The sequence below is a fragment of the Eulemur rufifrons genome, chromosome 30 (genome assembly GCF_041146395.1).
Source record: "Eulemur rufifrons isolate Redbay chromosome 30, OSU_ERuf_1, whole genome shotgun sequence".
In the NCBI taxonomy this organism is placed as follows: Eukaryota; Metazoa; Chordata; class Mammalia; order Primates; family Lemuridae; genus Eulemur; species Eulemur rufifrons.
The window spans coordinates 9717591-9729257 of NC_091012.1; the positions used below are offsets into that span (position 1 = coordinate 9717591).

The 11667-nt window shown below is 40.4% G+C and overlaps 1 pseudogene; it reads right to left on the minus strand.

Moving 5' to 3' along the window:
- Nucleotides 1–1106: 1106 nt before the first annotated feature.
- LOC138378382 (transcription initiation factor TFIID subunit 10 pseudogene) lies at nt 1107–7343 on the minus strand (annotated as a pseudogene).
- Between the last annotated feature and the right edge of the window lie 4324 nt (nt 7344–11667).

Consider the following 11667-nt stretch of genomic DNA (forward strand, 5'->3'; position numbering starts at 1 on the left):
GCAGTGGCTCACACCTGTACTCCTAGCACTTTGCAAAGGAGGCCGAGGCAGCAGGATCACTTGAGGCCAGGAGTTTGGGACCAGCCTGAAAAACAGGGAGACCTTATCTCTACAAAAAATTAGAAAAATTAGCCAGGCATGCCTGTAGTCCCAGCTACTTGGGAGGCTGATGCAGGAGGATTGCTCAAGCCCAGGAATTTGAGGTTGCAATGAGCTATGATGACACCACTACGCTCTAGCCTGGATCACATAGAGGAAGATCCTGTCTAAAAATAAATAAGAAATAAGTGAAAATCTATTACATACAAATGAATGAATCCCCATGTACAAAGGAGCAAAACAAATTAGGCCAGATGAGAAATTTAGCTAATCAAAAAGTAAACCTGTTGCATATTTGAACCACTACCCAGTAGTATCTTCTAATTCTACATTGACACACAGCTTACTTTAATCACCAGTATCTACCAGTGGACAGCTCTTAAGAACCAGTTTCTGGTCAGGCATCAATCCCTAGATGCATCTGAATCCCTGGAAGCATCCTTACTGGTGATCTACTAATATGTCACTGAAAAATAAATTGGTCTTTACATAACTGGAAAGTAACCTAGCTGGCATTGAAATTTTAAAATGAGTGTGCTACCTGCATTGAACATGGTACCTACAGAACACAAAATAATTTTGTTGTACCAAAGGTCAGAAGAGTAAATGCTCCAAGAGGGACTTTGGCTGCACTTTGTTTCCCACACTGCCTCCTCCTCTGAGGCTGGATGACATTTTAGGCACACATTTCTCACCACTGAAGAGACAGGGGGATGGGATAGTTTTCTTCTGCTTCCACACAGTCTACATCAGAGAAGCTCACAGCTCTGCAAGAAACGGAGAAATACAGCGATCCTAACGAGAAATGATTGGTTCAAGACAGGCAAACTACGCACAAAATATGGAAATGCAGTATAGGCAGACACCCAATTTCTTCATTTCTGTAGGATAGGGGAAAAAAAGAAACCCCTATTTTTTATTGTGCTGCATTTTTTTTTTTTGTCACAATCCAGTTTATAATGAAAACAGGCTGGTGTGGGGACATGGGACAGACAGGTACATTTAGATCAGGTGGCCCAGGTGAAGTAGTGGGGCTTCTTCGCATTGATGCCATACTCGCTGAGGGCAGTGGCCAGGTCCTCTGTGGTTAGAGTGGACTTGCAGTCCTTGCTCTTGCTCCGGGAGCTGCCAGAGGCTGTGCCCTTCATTTTGCAGTGCTGTAGGGCATCGTTGGCAATATCTGGGATGAATTTCTGGGCAGCTAGGGAGATGAGCCGAATTATGTGTGGGTCTGAGGCCTCAAAGCCAGCAGGGTTCAGGTAGTAACCAGTCACTGCATCAGGGACCCTGGGCGAGTAATCCTCCAGCTGCATTAAGAAGTCCAGCAGAGGCGGGCTGGACACTGCAGGCTTCGCGTCTCCCTCCGCAGGCTGTGCTCCACAGTAGGTAAACCGCGCGCCGCCAGCCCACACCTGAGCCGCCCTGCTGGGCTGGTCCGGCCGCGCAACCAAGGGCCCCATTCCCCCAGCCGCGGCTCCAGCCCCGGGTCCCCCTCCTGGCCCTGCGGGGCTGGTCTTGTTCTCTGTGGCCTGGTGGCACCAGTGGGCGGCGCTGTGGGAGCGGAGACCCGGGGCGCCGGGCCTGGGCCCAAAGCAGCGGAGGCCAGAGCCAGGTCGGTCTGCGTTAGAGCCGCTGCAGCTCCTATGACCCTTGGGAGAGGCCGACTTCTAATATTCTTAAGTAATATAACCCTCACTTCTTGTATTCTTGCTGTTGAGATCAACTGAAAAACCTGGCTGTAGATGGCTTTTTAGCAAATAAACTAAGATTTAACATAACATTAAGGTAAATAAGCAGGAGTGCAGAACAATCCTAGGGTTCTGATTCTCATCCTAAAACAAGCAGGATTGGAAAATTGGCAGTAGTTTGTTTCACTTGCTGAGGCTAAACTCTGGGAAATATCTCAGGGCATGTTTATATTACATTAGGGTGAAAAGGTTTTGAATAGTTTAAATTTCTGAGCAGGACAGATGTGGATGTGACAAGATCATCTGGTTAGATCACTGTGTTAAAAGGGGCCAAAATCACAGTTTCAATCCCCACATGTAAACAACTGAATTTTTTTCATTTGTTAAAATAAAAACCTACCTGCAGGCTAAATCCTATCGTTCATCTTTAAAGTGTGTTCTTTGGAGCAGGGCAAGAAGGGTAAAGAAATATGGAGAGATGGGGATAAAACTATGACCACTTCTAAATCATGGGGCCTATTGTGTTCATAAAGAGGTGGCAAATTGTATAAACAGAAAGTCTAGATGTTCTCAGTGAAACAGTGACAACTAGAGGCAAGTGTATCAAATGTCAAAATGACAGGTGAATAAAAGAAAAGTTGAAAATTTTAAAGTAATTATGAGTTCTTCTAAATACTTTCTATAAGGCATTCCATAAAACAAAAACAGTTTTTAGTCTTTTCTTGGAGGAAAAAAACATTGTCTTACCATCCATTTTAGATTTGCTCAGAAAAATTGCTCCTGCCCTTGGATGGTCAGCTGGATTTGATTCCAAAGTTAAATCTGTAGAGGAAGAAGAGGAAAAAGATGTCATAATTTAGAAGAATGAAAAAGATTCTTCTAAAAACAGCTGCACATTGTGATTACAGGCATACGGGGTCATACGTGTAATCCAGCACTGTTGGAGGCTGATACAAGAGGATCATCTGAGCCCATGAGTTCAAGACTGCAGTGAGCTATGATTATAACACTGCACTCCAGCCTGGATGATAGAGTGAGATTCTGTCTAAAAAATAGCTACACATTAATTTTAATCACTTTTAGCAGTCTTGAAAGAAGTTTGTAGTAATAAATATGAAGAAATATAATGGCAACAATATAAAAATTCTAGTGGGAAATGCAACGTGGTTGAATCTTTCCATATATGTAGACCAAAACTAGGCTATGCAACTTCTTTTTTTTTAACTTGTGCCTAAATAATCTGATGCAACTAGTAGATCAATCATACACACGGCCTCCTCCTTGTACTTCTGAAATAGGAACACTCTCACCCTCCTCTATGCTGATATGACTAGCACATTTCAGGATCAGTCTCAAGTAGCAAGTGATGCTGTGGCCAATTACTGTCAGACACTCAATATATCAAATATGCCAAAACAAAGAGGGTGGTTTTTGGCAAGCATTCTTTAGATAATCAAAGGCTAATTTTAACTCTATTCAATAAATTACTCATTTATTTAGCTGTGATGTATCTGGGATAGTCATCATGGCAGATTTAAGAGGGCTGCATAAAAAGTTTAATTTTCTAATCTATAGAAACACTTTCATGACAGAAAGTGAGTTTTTTAATTTTGCCCTCAATATCCAAAGCTAAACTCTCATGTTTTTCTTCCCACAGCATAGTTAATCTGGGGATTCATCAAAATTATCTTCTGGAGCAGGCCATAGAACGGCTTCTAAAAAATTTTGATCCTACCTATGCCTGCAGGTCACCAAAGTGGGATAATCTCCCATTTAAGTGAGACTACAAAACAGATTATTGAATTTCCATAAGACAAACTTTACCATCATATGGGATAATAAAAGTTGTCATGAGAGGAAAAAATAAACTAATTAATTAAGGTAAACATCCCTCAGAGGAAAAAGTCCATAAGACACCTCACTAACGTTGAATACTGCTTTTCGTCTAAGATTCTACTAGTTGTAAGATCCATCTCAATTGCACAGATGTTAAAATGTAAAAATATATGTAACTTAGAATAAATGAAATGCATTATTAAAGGCTAAAAATGTTAAAATTATACAATTGTAAACTATCAAGAAATAAGTTTCCTTGCAAAATATTAAAGGGAGAGGGCAGTAACCAAGAAATTAATCAAAGAACCAGTACATTTCAGAGAAAGAGATTGAGTTCAACATTGATTGCAGCATATCCCAATGAAATAGAAGCAGTTTCTGGGCCAACTGCTGGGCACCCATTTATGTAAAGGCTCATTGCATTTACTGACCTGCTCTGTCATCCCTATACTGCACATTGTATTAGTTTTATGGCCCATAACACAAATATGTTAAGTCTCTCAATCTTTTATCTGTCTCTGCATCAACTCTCAGTCTTGCCTTAACTTTTTTAATCCTAAATTTGTTTTAGTGACTGTGACTGAGCTGTGACAATTCATATACTGTAGTATGCCCTTCTTCTTTATATATTTCTTAAGAGCACTTAACTCCATTTCTTAGACTTTTAAGAACATTTCTGCATTACTGGTACCTCTGTTGCATTTATTATCTAATGTTACTGTTTTAACCCTAAAGCCTAATTACTTTAGTACATTAAAAAAGTTGAGAAAAAATGTAATATCCAAAGAGGCCCATATAAGTGATTCTATTAATTTTGTTCCTATATTCCATGTGTCTGGAAATTACATTCTTGATCTACCAAGTCTTATTTAAAATCTTGGAAACTCAATTTATACTTCTCAGAGCCTGTCTTCTTGTATATAAAACAGGTATCATTTCTCCACTACCTAAATCAAAACATTGTGAGGAGTGAATGAAATGCAAGAGCAATATATATACTATATAATGCACAATAAACTAAAAAACAAAGGTTTCACTAACTCAAAAGCCAAAAGTAAATATTTGACATTCATTGGAAAACCCATACCAAACAACATCTTGGGCAAATATTCACTTTGGCTACCCACTAAAGTTGAGAGAAAAACAGTCACACACACACACACACACAAATTCATTTCAGTTTTTTTTTTAAATAAACAAACACATATTTCCCCTGCTTTCTCTCATGTAAGTTAATGTATGTTCTCCCCCTTACTTTTTCATATAACTTATCCTAATGATGACTCCATAGCAGTAAAGAGAGATATTATTTTTATAGCTCATAGAACTCCTTTGTGTGGATGTACCAGTTTATTTTACAAGTCCATTGCTATACACTTAAGTACTTTCCAACAATGCAAGCCAGGCATGGTGGTTCACACCTGTAATCTCATCACTTTTGGAGGCTGAAGAGGGAGGATTGCTTGAGGCTAGGAGTTCATGGCCAGGTGGAGCAAGATAGCAAAATCTGTCTCTAAAAATGTTTTTAAAAAATAGCTGGGTAAAATATTAAAACGATGCATTCCTCGGCTTTTAAAGTTTTCTAAGAACCAAATTTGGCATATCTGCCACCTCCACGCCAGTCTGAGCACTTAGAACTTTTTTGTGGTTCAGTAGCTGTCTTACACAATCATTTTAGATCTTTAAGTCCTTGTGTCTTCATCAGAAATATAGAGAGAATATACACAGGATTTATTTGTATTTGGAAGGGCCAAATAAGATGTACATGAAAATGTGTTGTACATCCTAAAGAATTACATAAAGAGACCATTTTGGACTCTCATCCTATGCTACCCATCTACTAACTATTTTGTAAAATCACTCACAGGCTTATTTTAAACCACCAAGCAGAGCAAAAATTTTCAAAAGTACTTACATGCTTTGTGTATAAAGGTACAATCAATTAATTCACATAATGTATTTGTTCATTCTTTTGCAATTTTTGAATATTCTGAAAAGTGAGTACAGCACTTCCCAATTGCAAAGGCACATCCCTCATGTCATGAGGCTTAATTATTCTCACTTTTAAGTGAATTAAGAGTCTAACCAAAGTTTCAGTAGAAGAGCTCTAAGGCTTTTCCTCTATAGCAATGAAACCACTTGCACTTAAATGAAAAAATAAGCCAGCCACATATAAACATCTCTGTGATACAATGTTTTCTATTTCAAAGCACTTAGTTTTTATTCACAAACCACCTTGTCATCCTAAATTATTTTTACCTAGATTCATCTCTTTTCAAAATTCTAGAAGTAAAAACTCAAGTACACATTTGGGAATAACACTAATTGGATGTCGGGCAGATGTGGGGGTGGGGAGGGGATGGGTGTATACCTATATAATGAGTGTGATGTGCACTGTCTGGGGAATGGACCTGCTTGAAGCTCTGACTCGGGGGGGGGTGACATGGGCAATATACATAACCTGAACTTTTGTACCCCCATAATATGCTGAAATTAATAAAAAAGTAAAAAACAAACTCAAATATTTCTTCCTTTTCCTCCTCCCATCTCCCTCCTCCCAGTGGTTTAGAGTCTTAAGAACTTTTACCTCAACATTCTTATCTTTGAACAGAATTCTACTGGGGGCCAGAGGAGGGGAGCCATGGAAACAGTCTTTTACAGGCAGGGTCTGGCATTTTAACTCCCAAAACTTTACACCACCCCTCCTTTAGAGCAGGAAAATGAAGTCTTAAGTCACTGAAGATATATCTGTGTCAAAGTTAGAATTTTAAAGAAATCACAAATCCATGGGTAAACTACTTCATATAAAAAAAATTCTGCAGCTCTGGCAATAACATTTCACACTTTTCAGTTATTTTAAGCAGCCCCCAGATTTCTTTCTTTGTGTTTGAATTGTAGTTGGAAGGGGAAAAAAAAAAGCTTTCATCAAGGCAACCTGTATTAAGACTACCATATAGAGTCTCCTATGGCAACTTCTATTTTTAATTTAAATAAGAAATCCTCAAATATTTAGGTGTGAACTATCCAGACTATCAGCTACCTTAATGAGTGGGAAGAAGGGACAATGAGGCCCTTCCCTGGCTCCCTCACTCAGGATGGGGAAGGACAGAGAATGGGATGAATACTCCATATGTGGGGGTAGTTGAATGTTCATTGAGAAATGGGCGAGAATATACCAAAAAGATTTATCAGTTCCTATGGGATGATGAAGAGAGCTACAGACCAAAGGAGGTGTGGGCTGCAGGCTCCCATGTGGGGTTGGGGGAATGGAAAGAGGAGACAGCAACTGGGCATTTGTGTCAGTAGGAAGGAAAGAAACTGGCCAGACAAGGTGGGGAAAAGTTAAGGGGTGGGGACATGAGGCAGAGCCAGCCTTCATCCCTGGTACCCACCCCTGGAAAAGCAGCTCCAGGTAGGAAGGAGCCTGAGATAGTGGATGCCTCCCAGGGAACCCTGGGGGAGGCAGAGGCCACAGATGTGTCTGAGGTGTGCCACCTCCCTACCTTTGGGCATCCCCTTGTCGCTGATGTGCTGCAGGTGGGGGCCCTCACCACCTCCAGAATCCAGTTCAGCAGGCTCCATGGCAGCAGATGCAGAAGCCACTGCCACCATGTCCCTGGCTGCCGCCAGGTAGATCTCAGACTCATAGTCCATCTTAATTGCATGGATACGCCAGCCCAATGTGGGGCTGGTATTGGGGGACACACAACAGCTCAGCATGTTCCCCAGGGGCTGCCTCTGCTGTTTCCCCTTGTTGCCTTTTGCCTGTACCTTTGCTTGAGCCCGACTCCTCCTCTCTCGGCAGCCTGCTGACCCTGCAGCCCTGCTCTGGGCAGGGTTCCAGCCTCTGCCACACCCCCAAACCAGGGCAGTGGCTGCCTCCCCCGAGCTGACTTGTGTGCTAGGGCAGTGACAAGCTGGGCTTATTTAAAAGGGGTAAATATCCCAAAAAATACTGAGTGGCACAGCCACTGCTAGAAGAGAGCTCAGTCAGACCTTCTCCTCTTCTGTCACCACCTCCTAACTGAAGGCCACTTGCCCTGGCAGGCTCTTGCCAACCAGAATGTGTCCTGTGGTTACTTGGTTACAAGGAACCAATCACACGCACAGTCCCACCCCCAACATGCTTACCTCAGAGCCCACGCACACGACTCACAATGTCCTGCCCTTCCCTGCCCCACCCCTCCCATGGTGAGTACCAGACTCCAGTTTTTATTCATTCCTGGCTACTGGGAACTTTCCAGTCCCGTGGGAACCACAGTGGGCGTTTGTTCCTCAAAGCCATCCTCATCAATGGACCCTATAGAAAGCCCCTGTCAGTAAAGAGCTGGTTCCATTAACAACTCAGTTTTTCAGAGTCCAACAGCTTTCATTTGCTCACCAAATTTATACCCAAATTTGTTCTTGTAACTAAATGTTCTCTTGTATTCTCAGAAGTATTAGTTTTTACCTGTCACATGACCATAACAATCCCCAGGGAACTGGTCCTACTCTCAATAAAGATTGCTACTGTGTGTCTTGAGTGAGACCTGAGGATACATCACCCTACACTTCACTGTCCATAAAATAGGGATCAGATTCATCCCTCCCAGGTCTGAATTGCTGGGACTCACCAACTTCCTTTTCTCACCTTTGTTTCTTTCTTCCAAGGCAGCAGTTTCCAGATTTTCCTTCTTTTACTAACAACAACACATAAAACACAATTCCCCCATACGAAATTGGAAATCACACTGTGGGGTACCACAGTTCTGATTCCATGAAGATGAATAGTTAACATTTGGCAGGCACTATGTGCCCTATACTATTCCAGCTGTGGTATACTCATTTAACCCCCCAAACAATGACGTGTTAGGTTTTGTTAATACAGAAGGAATTGACATGCAGAAGGCAGTACCTTCCCCAAGGTCACATGACTGCTCTGGTGGTGAGACAAGGATTTGACCCCAGACAATCTGGATTCCTACAAGCGCCTGACCCTGATTATTAGAAACTAAAGGAAAAAGTCAAGTATACTTTTTAAAAAGGAGAAGAACTTTTTGATGTGAACTTTAAAATGCTTTCCCTTCATTTAACTGGATGCATTAAGCCCCTTCTATGTGCCAGGCACTGTGGGTATGAAACAGTCGCAACCATCAGTGAGTTCAGGCAGATGAGAAAACAAAGGCTTAGAGAGTTCTGTCATCTGAGGTCACACTGCTGAACAGTGCTTGAATCTGGGATGCAAACCTAGATGTTTCTGACCCCCAATTAAATGCTGGGGTAGTTTTAATTTTATCCTTGAAAATGAGAGGTATTGAACCCTGTAAGGTTGAAGAGGCACTAGCACATGTGTTTGTAGTGAGGTCACTTGCACAGTAAGGAGGGATTGAAAGAAGCAACAGGACAACAGACTTTATGTTCATCTAGGAAAGGAGTGAGGATTTAAACTAAAGGCGGTATCAGTGACTGAAGTGGAGGGAAAGGATTTGTGGTCATTTAGGAAATACTGTAGGAAGATTGGTGTGGAAGAAAAGTAGGAGTAGGTGGCAAAACCGGCAGCTAAGGCTTTAGTTTTGGGGACTGGGTAGATGGCAGTGCCTTTCTCCTAGACAGAAAATGCAGGAAGAGGAATAGGTTTGTGGAAGGAGATAGTTTTTGACTCTAAAAGGCACACTAAAATGGCATTCTCTGGTTGAAACCTCTGTAGGCTAAATCCATTTTGTGACATCCCAACTTATGTTTTCAAAAATTACATAATAAATCAAACATTATGAGTAATTGGGAAAAATTTCCTTAAATTTATATGTTAAGCATCTCACAGTTTTTGTGACATAGGGTCTCATTCCATTGTCTAGGCTAGAGTGCAGTGGCATCACAATAGCTTACTGTAACCTCAAATTTCTGGACTTAAGTGACCCACCTGCCCCAACCTCCTGAGCAGCGTAGACTACAGGTATGTGCCACAATATCCTGCTATTTTGTGTGTGTGTGTTTAGAGACAAGATCTTGTTATGTTGGTTTTGAACTCCTGGCCTCAAGCAATGTTCCCATCTAAGGCACCCAAATTGTTAGGGTTACAGGCATGAGCCACACCCAGTTGATTGTCATATTTTTAAGTGATTACTTTCACAGAATAACTTCATATCTATTGTTTTATCAAATGAGGTATTTTGTATAAAATAATGTTGTTAAATAAAAAACAATTTAAAATTGTGTTGTCATCAGAGCATATAGAAAGTGATTGAAGCCATGGGTATAGAAGCGATTACCATGAGAAGTTGTGTATAATAATGGGGGTTGGAAAGGAAAGAGACTTGGAGAATAGGCAAAGTTAAGAGGCATTAAGTGAAGCCTGCAAAACTGAGCAGTGAAACCTGATCAAGTGAGTCCCATCACAATGGGGATGACATCTGCTCTTCTCATTCCTGTAATGGCAGCACCTAGCACAGTGCTTGCTCAATAGGCACTCGATATGTAATACCCTAAAGAACACAGTCAAATGTCACCAGGAGGAGAGGAAGGTTACAGATGCCATTGGCTATGGCAATTCAGTGACTGGGGATGTGTGTGAGTGAGCTGGATGACAGGCAATGGGGAAAGAAGTGAACTAGAGGTAAGAAAGTGAAGACAGAAACTGAGGGTTTGTTTTCCCAAACATTTGACTGAGAAGAGAGTTGTAGTATTAGTTAAAGGGAAATGTATGAGTAAGGAAGTTTCTTTTCAAGATAAAAAATTGAGCATAGTTTATGTGAAAGGGTAAGAGCCAAGGGTGAAATAAAATCTTAAAGTTAGAGGAGACTTGCCAGCCCATGGCTGTTACATTTTTACATGAGCATAAGCAGTTATCCTGATACACCTTTTGCTGACTTCTTTATACATTTATATTAAGTTTAAATATGTGAAATCCAATGCAGTACACACTTTTTAAATCTTTTTTTAAACTGGATATTTTGGTTATCTGAAGCATTGGATGCATTTTATGTGATGGATAAAAATAGCAAAAAAGAAAGAAAAAAGTTTCAGTGGTGTGCTCGTTCCAAATTAAGAAGATAGAACAAAAAGAAAGACATGTCAATGTTTCCCAAGAAACACATTTAAAATCCCAAGAAGCATTACTATCTTCACTTGATTTTTCTCTTCTTCCCTCAACAATGGAAAGCAGTGCTTTTTAAGTCGGATATAGTGTACCTGCTCTTTCCTGCAGGTGTGAGAAAACTGCAACTGCAATCACACAGGGCATGGCTCTGTGGGGGGTGAGTAACGTCACCTAAGGACCAAGACAGACACAGCTGAGTCCAGAGTTTGCCAAATAGGAAGTTGGTTTACACAGTTCAGTTTTCAACCAATGTTTTTATAGTACTGTGTATTGGCAGAAGTTTAAGTGGAAAGGTTTTATTTCTATTGTAAGTTAAGTTTTAAAAGTGTATTATCTAATACTTAAGCCCAACTAAAATATCATTATACCATGGGCATTACAGTCTTTATTTTTTTCTTTAGTCACTTTAATATCCATTCCTATGCTGTATCTGAAATAGCCTGTATAAATGACATATGGAAACATTATTTTCCATCTGATGTGTTATATGGTGTATATGCTATGTGTTCATTTAGTGTGCAAATTGAAAGTACAATAGATTTATCCACAGAGGTATTTCTACACAATGCCCCTACCTATCTGAAATTACGTGCTTGCCCAAAACACTGTGTTTACCAAAATTTGTACAAATTCAGCATCTTGATTCTTTCTGAGAAGACAGGTGACTTTCTTTACATGAACATATGAATAAAAGTGATTCTATATCTATATCTAGATACGGCATCTAAGAGTTTGCAGGTGATGATCTCCTTGTTGACCAAAAGCTGCTGGAGTGTAATAGAGTTTATGTGCTATCAAAAATACAATGCTCATAAGAACTGATTTGTAGAGTCAACAAATCTGCATCCAAAGTTTTGATAGGCTCTCTATTGGAAAGAGAAAGAATTTCAAGTTAACAATATTCAACTTTATCATAGTTGATGAGTTAGTAAATTAAAAAAATAATTTTGTATGTATGACATAAAAATC